This window comes from Talpa europaea, assembly GCF_964194135.1.
Source record: "Talpa europaea genome assembly, chromosome: 14".
NCBI classification, from domain to species: Eukaryota; Metazoa; Chordata; class Mammalia; order Eulipotyphla; family Talpidae; genus Talpa; species Talpa europaea.
In genome coordinates, this window is record NC_140082.1 from 44,337,440 (window position 1) to 44,347,206 (window position 9,767).

Sequence of the window (9,767 nt, forward strand, 5' to 3'; positions counted from 1 at the left end):
TGCACCGCATTCTAAATAGGCAGACAGAACACCCCCTACCCATATCTCCCCCCCCCCACCCTGGTTGTTTTTTTTTTTTTGGCAAGTTTTTCATTTTCACCAAGAACTCTAGGCATAGCCACCAGGCTGTACTTATACCCCCAACGTCCTTTTTTTTTTTTTTAATTGAAATCTAGTTAGAACATCATTATACTGAAAAACAACACTTCCTTCCCACTTTTGTTTTGGAAAACTAAACTCCATAGGAAGCAGACATTGAAAGGCTTCAGAAATAGTAGCTGATTCAACAGAAAATGGTCTCTATCCAAAAGTGCAGACTAGACCTTTATTTGGTCTTTTATTCGATTGCTTCTTCCCCAACCCCCTTCCTCCTAATGGGAATTTCCTTTAATGGCTTGTGAATGTAGAAAGTCATCTCTCTTTTTGTAGTACCTTGTTCACAGAGGTCCATTCTTCAGAACATTCAGCTGCAGGGTAACAACAGGTAATTCCCGGAGTTAGAGTTCTGAGCAATGTGATGAAGGCAAATCCCTACCAGCCTGACCATTGCATTGCTTGACCACAGATGGGAGGGGCGAGTTTCCAAAAGCAACACAGATGGTGAAAAGTTTCTACTGCTTTTCTTCTGGAAAATGTCAAATAGTAACGTTAGAATAACACTATGTAAATTTACTAAAATTAGGTAAAAGAAAACTGACATTTGAAAATTGAGTCTGAGAATAGTTGATTTTGGCTTTTAATGGCATTTAATTTTTTTACTTTTTTCTTTTGAGACAAGATGAAAGCTTTGATGATGTGGAATGTGGAAATTTTTGGTAAGTGTATTTAGCTTGCAGGAAAAAATAAGCAGACAAAAGTTTAGAGCTTTCAGAAGTCATGGGGAATGATTTTGGGGGGAATCTTACTGATTTGTGAGATTCTAATTATTTACATAAAATCATTAAATTTTACTTTTTAATTAACATAAGAATAGCATTTAAGATTTATTTTCAAAATAAATGGCTACTTGACTATCTCTGAAAGCAAAAGAGACTATAAATGACAATAATCAACACTGCCAGCTAAATAAAACTTTTTTTTGTAGGTAAAATAGTTGTTTTTTGAGGGAGGCGGAATAGCTTCAGCAGTGACATAAATAATGTAGGAAACCTTCTAAAGGGATTTCTGAACAGATGTCTTGTTACCAAATAGCCCACAAGCATAATAATATAAACAGTTGAAGATGGGTATCTAACTCAGAGGAGGGGATGTTTTACAAAACATTGGATATCATCCAAGACATTAGATGCCAAGGGAACTATCAATATATTGTATATATCAAAGTTAAGAAACTTTGGGGAAATGTTTTAGTAGATTACAGTTTAAAATTCCAACATAAAAATCTTGATACAAGAGTGAGTCTAACATATAATGATTTGTTCCAAAGATTAAATAGAGACGTCTAATAACTAATGAAGTTTCTCAGGTATTATACAAAACAATTGTTTCTCCTGAAAGCTTATTTTCTTTCAGAAAGACATCAGGATTTTTTTGTGAGAGAATATAAAACTCTATAGGTTATATTGGGATTTCTTAGTGATTTAAAATCTGTCTTTCACAAAACTAAACTGAACAAATCCTAGAAATAAGAAAAACTCAGGCTACCAGAGGAAAGTGGGGTGAAACACAGAGGGAGATTGTGCCAATGGACTATGGTGGAGAGTTATTGGTGCTTTGGTGATGGAGTCTACATGGAAACATTTGAAGAGGTGTGAACCTAGATCCTAAAACATACGGTGTTGTAAACCAATATTACCTCAGTAAAATAATTTAAAAAACAATAAAAAGAAATAAAATCTGCCTTTCAAAGGATTATGTCTTGAATCAGCCACTCCATAAATGGAAAGTAAGGTAGAGGTCAACTAATCTTGCTTCAGTTTCCATTCATTAGAATTAAAATGGGGGACCTCCCTGGTGGCACAAGGAGTTAAGAAACAGCACTATGAAGCAACTACTGCAGCACCAGTTGGATCCCCAGGCAGCTAGGTAACCCACATGGCGCAGCAAACCTCTCCTGTCTCTCCTGCTGCTCCCCTCAGCAGTGTATTTCAGTAGATCTGCCTTTTCTGCTCCCCAATCTGGTGAATCCTCTCACCCCCCCCGCACCTCTGGCCTGTACCCAGTTCTTGTATGCATAAATAAATAAATCTTTAAAAAATAGAATTAAAATGGGTGAGATTATTTCTATATTCTTCCATATTAACATTAGACTCTATTAAAATTCTTTCCTTTTCCACTGACTCCACAATTAGGAAAAGAATCCTATGAGAAGGAAGTATTCTTTACTGTGCCTGCCAAGTTTTGAACTGATGAAGACAATTGAAACCAATATGTGCCGCTGGGCAGGAATCATGCAGCTGGTATTTTGGAATTGGTGACTGCACTATCATTATTGAATCATTATTGAATCTTATCATTATAAAATATGTTTTTTATAAATAAGTAATTGATTTTTTTTCTTATTCACACTGGGATATTGGTCAGATACTGAAACTCTTGTGATATAGGATGCACAATATAGTAGTTTGGGAATTTTCAGTTGTGACAGAGACCTCTGAAGTAAAACTGGTTTAGTCAAGGAGGACACTTAATTACTCACATATATCAATCAGTCTAGAAGCATTGGCTTATTCTGTGTCTCAATGAGAGCATCCCTTTTGGTTACATGGGACCTCTCACTGTGTAATCATCACATTTCACAGGATAGCTGCCTCATGGGAAGAGTGGCCGATCTCCCCATGAGCAACTATTAGGGGGGATAAAAAATCACAAAAAACCTTCCCCAAAGGTCTTTGATGAACTTCCCCTTAGGTCACATTGGTTTGAAACTGACATATCACTTTTGGCTGCAATAGAAGCTGTGCATGGTGATAGGTAAGCTCTCCAAGGTTACTGAAGACAGGGGAATGACTGGTGTGTACAAACAATAGCCAGCCACCAGTTAACTATTTGTTACTAACTTTCTACCAATATGTTTAGCCAACATGCCCAGTCTTTCAGAGTATTTTGTTAAGTATGATTTCGATCCAAGAAAACCTTGATGTATATAATTTTTCCTTTTGAGGTTCACACAATGCTGTTCTCTGTACAGTACATGTGAAATAAATGTTACATACCTTACAATGTGTTTTATTTTTTAATGTGTATAAACTGTGTGGCGTTATTCCTTAGCTCCTTTTTATGACATTCTCTCCCCTTTCCCTTTTGGATTCTTCATTAGAAACATTGACACATTCTGGAATTTTAGGTTTTCTTTCTTCTAAGTCTTATACAATGTAATGTTATTTATATTGGCAGACTTAAATATAATGTAGAAGAAACAATCAAGTCTCATCTCTGAATAGCTCATGAAAAAAATCTTTGTATCAAAAGATATTGATGAAGGCGTTCTAGTAAGAAGGCAGAATAGTATAGATCCCAGGCTTACCTCCTACCAGTGTATTCGACAAAATTACACACAAAAAAACTACAGTCTATGAAAAAGTTTGGATGACTGAAGGATCAGTGTTTTCATAAGGAAAGGAGAACAAGAATGTTGGAGAGGGGGGCCTCCCCAGTGGTGCAGCGGTTGAGCGCTGGCTTGCGAAGCTGCCTGCAGCCTCTGCAGCGCCGGTTCGATTCCTGGCAGCCGGGTGAGGGTCCCACAGGGCGCGCAGACCTCTCCTGCCGTCCGCTGCTCCCCTCAGCAGTGTACTTTGTCAGTCTGCCTGCTCTGCTCCCCGCTCTGGCTCTGGTGAATTCTCTCACCCTCCCATGCTTCTGACTGTACCCAGTGCTTGTATAAATAAATAAATAAATCTTAAAAAAAATTGTTTAAAATAAAAAAGAATGTTGGAGAGGGTAGAGACAATTATAACAACTTCTCTTGAAATGCTACCAGGAAATCTCCACCCAAGCAAGGGAGAGACAACAGTGAAAGGAAGACTTGTTTCTGTGACTGCAGGGCTCACTCCCATTTCAGGTACCCTAGAAACTGAGGACTATATTAGAGAGGGGAGAGCAAGCAGCCAGGTATAGAAAATTGAGGGGCTTTCCTCAGGAGAACAACTGACTTTGGCATAGCAGAGATCCAGAGCTGTGTCAGGAGTAGGTAGACACCTGCAAAGGCAGATGCCATACTTCTAGAAATCAATGATGGAGCCAGGGCCAGAAGGTGAAACACCATGAACCCCTGCCATTACAGGCACCTGAGACCATCAGACAGTCCTTCTAACTGAACAGGAGATACTTCCCCACCTTGGGGCTCTGGCACTTGTCCCCAGAGTGCTGCTTGTGGGCAGTGAAAATGGCAGCTCAATGGGGCTCAGGCTTCAGGCAGAGGCCAGCAGTGATGGCAGACAGCAATGTTTCCTCTACCACACCACCCCAGAGTCCCAGTGGGGCTGCAGAGGCAAGGTTGCCCTGTTCTGGTCCAACTTGTAGTGTAGGAGAGAACAGTTTAGGGCTGAGGGAGGGTCATGGGGCCCCATGGGAACGCTCTAGTGCTATGGCTATCTCCAGCTGTAGGCAGTAGAGAGGTCTGTGGATTTGACACCTGGTTCTTAGACTGGACCAATAAGGTGTGAGCTATGAGATGGCTGGTCCTATGGTCCAATCAGTGATAGGATTGAAAATGATTCAGACTTGTAGGTGGGGGGACGCTGAAAGAGGATATAAGGCAGGGCAGGTGCTAGCTTGGGATTTCTTTGGTCTCCTGAGATGCATGCTCTGATACACCCAATTCCTCAGAAAGGCTCTGTTCCTGACATCTGAAGAAGTGTCCAGCAGCCAGCCTCCAAAGGAAAAAGAGAGCCCAAAAGCTTCATAGAAGAGCCAAAGAACTTTGCAGCAGCTGAGCCAGTCATACCTGTCTCCCATCTACCTCTGACACTACCTGGAAGTAGCACCAGTGGCCCTAGGTCTGGTGCCGTAAAGAGCTGTGTGTTGTTGGTGTGGGCCAACAATTCACAAAAAGTTATAATGCTAGTGACCAGGTGACTGGCACTACTTGCCAGTTGACAGATGACCAGCACTCTGTGTCTGGTCTCCTCTGAGAACTGTTAATCTTCCTGTACCACCTCCCAATGCTGCTGCTTCCATTGCTATCTGGGCGGTCCAGCATCCAATGCTGTCCATCCCGACCTTCAAAGTGTGGCTACAGCTGCTGCAGTGTCATCTCAGCGGCCCTTTCTGTGAGCACTTCCAGCTGTGACAAGTTGAATCCTGGCCTGCTGCTTGCAGGTATGCTATGATCTCCAGGCCCTCATTGCTGGGACAATGCCATCTTGGATAAGTGCCTTTTTAGACACTGTGGGCAATATCTGGGGTGAGATAGGCAGCCACTTGTGGCCTTAGAGACTCTTTGTTTCCCCTGTTTGTTAAATAAACACCCTTGTTGTTGTTCCCTCAGCCTAAGTGGTGTTGCAATTGTGCATGGGTGAAGAACCCACAGTGATTTATTGTAGGGTAAGGTAAAAATATCAGACTTCTCTGCCCTCCCGCCATTAGGATAGATGAGGGAACCCTGTGGTCCTGAATGCATGCCTGATGGTGGGCACCTGGGCTGAGAGACTGAGTTTATAAGGGCGGCATCATGGGGATGCCAGCAGAAGCCAAGAACCAATGGAAGCCGAGAGAGGAAGAAAAGCAGAGAGAACACCAGAGAGAGCCCAGATAGAGTGAAGATTTGTTGGGGGCTGGGAGGACTGACAGCCTCATGGCCCCCAGCACCCCTCTCCTGCCCCTACACCTATACTCTATTGGGCACTGTCCTTGGATGACTATAACACCCCTATAGCCTTGCTATAGCACTCTGGTGTAGCACTTGTGCAAGGTAGTGACTGTTAACTTAAGCCTACAACCCCTGGGGCTAGTCGGCTGGTGTTCAAGCCTTTGGGAAAGGTCTGTCAAGTGGACTTTGTTGGGAGCTGAACAGGGTCCACCTGTGGCTTGCTCATACAACAGGTTCTCTAAAACTGGCTTCTGTGTTCTACTTAACACCTGTCCCACCACTACCTGGGGGTACTGAAGGGATTATGTTCACCAATGGTGATTGCTACCTCTAGTTAGAGTTTAAACACTCAGGTTTGGCAGTAGAGTTTGTGCCTCTGAAGAAAGATCTGTTTATGGAAGTTGCTGGGAAAAGAGCCTCAGCACAGCACCCTCTTGATATAGTTTCCATCCAAGGCATTAGCCCCTGAGAGAGAACTGAGAGAGGTCTGCAGGGAGGCAGTCTTCTACTGATATCCCCTAGATATCCTAAAAATCAGCCACTCATCATCTATCTATATGCAGTTTCAACCTGCACTTTCCAAATCACTCTGTTCCTACCTGTGTACCTGAGAAAAAATTCAGGTTGAAGAATCTGCAGTCTAGAGCTGCACACAGCTAAGGGATCAAGTTTAGCCTGAGGCTGCTAGGAAAGCTCCTACTGAAGAACTGGCCTCTGAGGAGAGATTTTGCAGATCTCCCCTCAGTTCGCATACCAGCAAAGACTTGAGTCTAGAATCACTGGTAATTTCCAGTAGCAACACCATTGCTCCTACTGCCCTGATGTCTACTCTGTGTCTGACTAGAGCTTCAGTAATTCAATCAGCTGTAGAGAATTCAGTCTATAAAGCAACAGATAACCCAGTATCCTGGGCAAACCACCTAGTATTACATACTGAAGGTTATAATTTTAATATATCAGGATATTAAGATAAGAAAACTAGTTAAAACCCATAGAAATTAATGTATAGTTTCAAATATATATATATACACATGCACACACACATGTGTGTATAAATATATACACCATATATAGACCATAAGTGATGAAACAACACAAATTCCTGGAGAAAAATCTAAATGGAACTGGGTAACTTATCTGTAGAAGAGTTCAAAGTAACAGCACCAATAATGCTTACTGAAATTAGGAGCAATTGATGAACAAAATGAAACCTACAAGTTTAGAAAAATATGAGAAAGTTTTAAACAGAAATAATAGAGATAATGAACACAATAGCCAAACTGAAAAAATACCATAAAGGGATGGAACACTAAACAAAATGAAGCAGCAGATAAAATCAGCAAGCAAGAAGTCAGAGCAGAGGAAAACTCTTAAATGGACCAGAAAAAAAGATTAAAAAAATACAAAAATATCATAGGGCCTCCCCAGTGGCGCAGCGGTTGAGTGCTGGGCTGCGAAGCTGCCCACAGCCTCTGCAGTGCCGGTTCGATCCCCGGCTGCCGGCAAGGGTCCCACATGGTGTGCGGACCTCTCCTGCCATGCCCGCTGCTCCCCTCAGCAGTGTATTTCATCAGTCTGCCTGTTCTGCTCCCTGCTCTGGCTCTGGTGAATTCTCTCACCCTTCCATGCTTCTGACTGTACCCAGTGCTTGTATAAATAAATAAATAAATCTTTAAAAAAAAATACAAAAATATCATAAGAGACCTACAAGAGGACATACATTTGCATTATAGGAATCCTAGAAGGAGAAGAAAAATACAAAGGGATAGAAACAAGTTTTGAAGAAATAATAGCCAACAATTTTCCTAATGTGGGGAAGGAAACAGACATCCAAATCCAAGAAGCTCCAAGTTCCCATAAACTCTAACATATACACACCAAGAACTTATCAGCTAAGGGACAGAACTCTAAAAGCATTTGAAGAAAAATGGATCATAGATTATAAGATTATCTGTGAATTCCTCAGCAGAAATCTTATAGACCAAAAGAGGATGGCAAAATTCAAATCCTGAAAGAAAAGAATTTAATTTTTTTATTTTACATTTTTTTATTGCGATAACATTGGTTTATAACACCATGCAATTCAGAGGCATAGGATGACATCTCTCGAGATGTATGTTACCACACAACACACACCATAAATGTAGTCAGAGATCTCGACCCTTGCTTAATTATTTTACAACCATTTGCTTTGAGTCTATTTTTACTTTTGGAGTTCAGCTGAGACTCCTGGACACAGCAGAAACTGGGCTTTTTTTCTGGTTCAATCTATCACCGTTCGCCTTTTGATTGGTGATTTCAGTCCATTTATATTTAAACCTGTTTTTGATATATTAGAATTTGCTAATGTCATTTTGTCATTAGTTTTCTGATTGCATCCACTTCCATGTTCAATTTTTAGTTGATTTTCTTAGGTAGTATCTGTCCTTGGCACAATGTCCAGTTTTGTCCTAGTCTGATCTCTAGCTCATAATATAGGTCATCCTCATAATATTACTTGTTGACATACCTAACTTTGAGCATTTCTTTGTTTTGGTTATGGGTACAGTAAAAATCTTTGAAGAAGATTGTATGCAGTGGTGAAGAGGGTTTGGGATCAGCAGTCTTGGAAATTAGAGCAAGCTTTTTGCTATCCACATGAAACATAACATAAACTAAGTTTTACTTCCATGTGCTTAACATGTGGAATGACAGATATAAGAGTCCCTCATAAGTTGTGAGAACTAGATAAGCTAAAAGCTAAAAGGCACATGCACAGTGCCTGGGCTTTGGTATATAATTTGAATTTCATAACAGTTTATTCTTATTGTACAGTGCAAAAGGAAGTCTATTCATGACCACAAAAATTACTACATAATGAGTTATCCAGATCTTTCATATTTTACTTTCGTTAACATTTTTGAGGGTTAGGAATTTAGAAAGGGTTTGTTTAGACAAATCTTTCTTGCAGCCTCTCCTGTAGTTGCAATTGGTTGTCCATACAACTATTAGTCATCTGAAGGTTTAACAGAGTTAAATTTCCAAGTTGATGGATTCATGTGGCTGACAGTATATGCTGGTTATCAACTGAAGAGCCTCAGTTTCCAGCATGGAAGCTTCAGAGTAGTTGGACTCTTTATGGTGGAGTGTTCCTTAGAGCTGCATCTCAAGAGAACCAAGTGAAAACTGCAGAAGCTTCATGACTTAGCTATAGATTCTGGCTACATCACTTCTGCTGTATTCTATTGGTGAAGTTGTAAAATCCTGCTCAGAATCAAGGTAGGGGCATGGATTCTTCCTCAAAATGGAAGGAATGTCAAAAAATTTGGGGGCCATATGTTTTTTTTATTTTGCTTCTAATTCAAACTTTTTATTGAGGTAACATTGGTTTACAACCTACATATGATTACAACCTGTATATGATTTAGGGGAATAATTCACACCTTCTCACCACTATACCAACTAAGTGCCAGGCCCTGTGCTAAATGTTAGAGCTATAAAGGTAGATGAGACTTTGTGTTAGTCATGGTTCTGCAGGGAGGCAGAACCTATGGCAGATGGTCTCTCTCCCTTTTTCCCTCTCTTACCTAAAATTTCTTATGCACAATTAATTCTTGCAATAATGGAGGCTAACAAGTCCCATGATCTGCCGTATATAGGCGGAGACTCAAGAAAGTCAGTGGCGTAGTTCAGCTTGAGTCTGGTGGCCTGAGATCCAGGGGGAGGTGATGGTGTAATTACTGGTTTGAGGACAGGAGAAGGCTGATGTCTCAGCTCCAGCAGCCAGGAGAGAAAAGGCAATTTCTCCCTTCTTCTGCTTTTATTCTTTTTATGTCGTCTAAGGATTGGATAATGCCCACTCACACAGGGGAGGGCAAAATTCCTTATTGAGTCCACTGATTCAAATTTCATCCAGAAACAACCTCATAGACACACCTGGAAATAATGCTTAGCTAATATTGAGGCACTTATTGATCTAGAAATGTTGACACATAAATGCAATCATTACGGACATTATCTCTTTTAAAGGGAACTCACA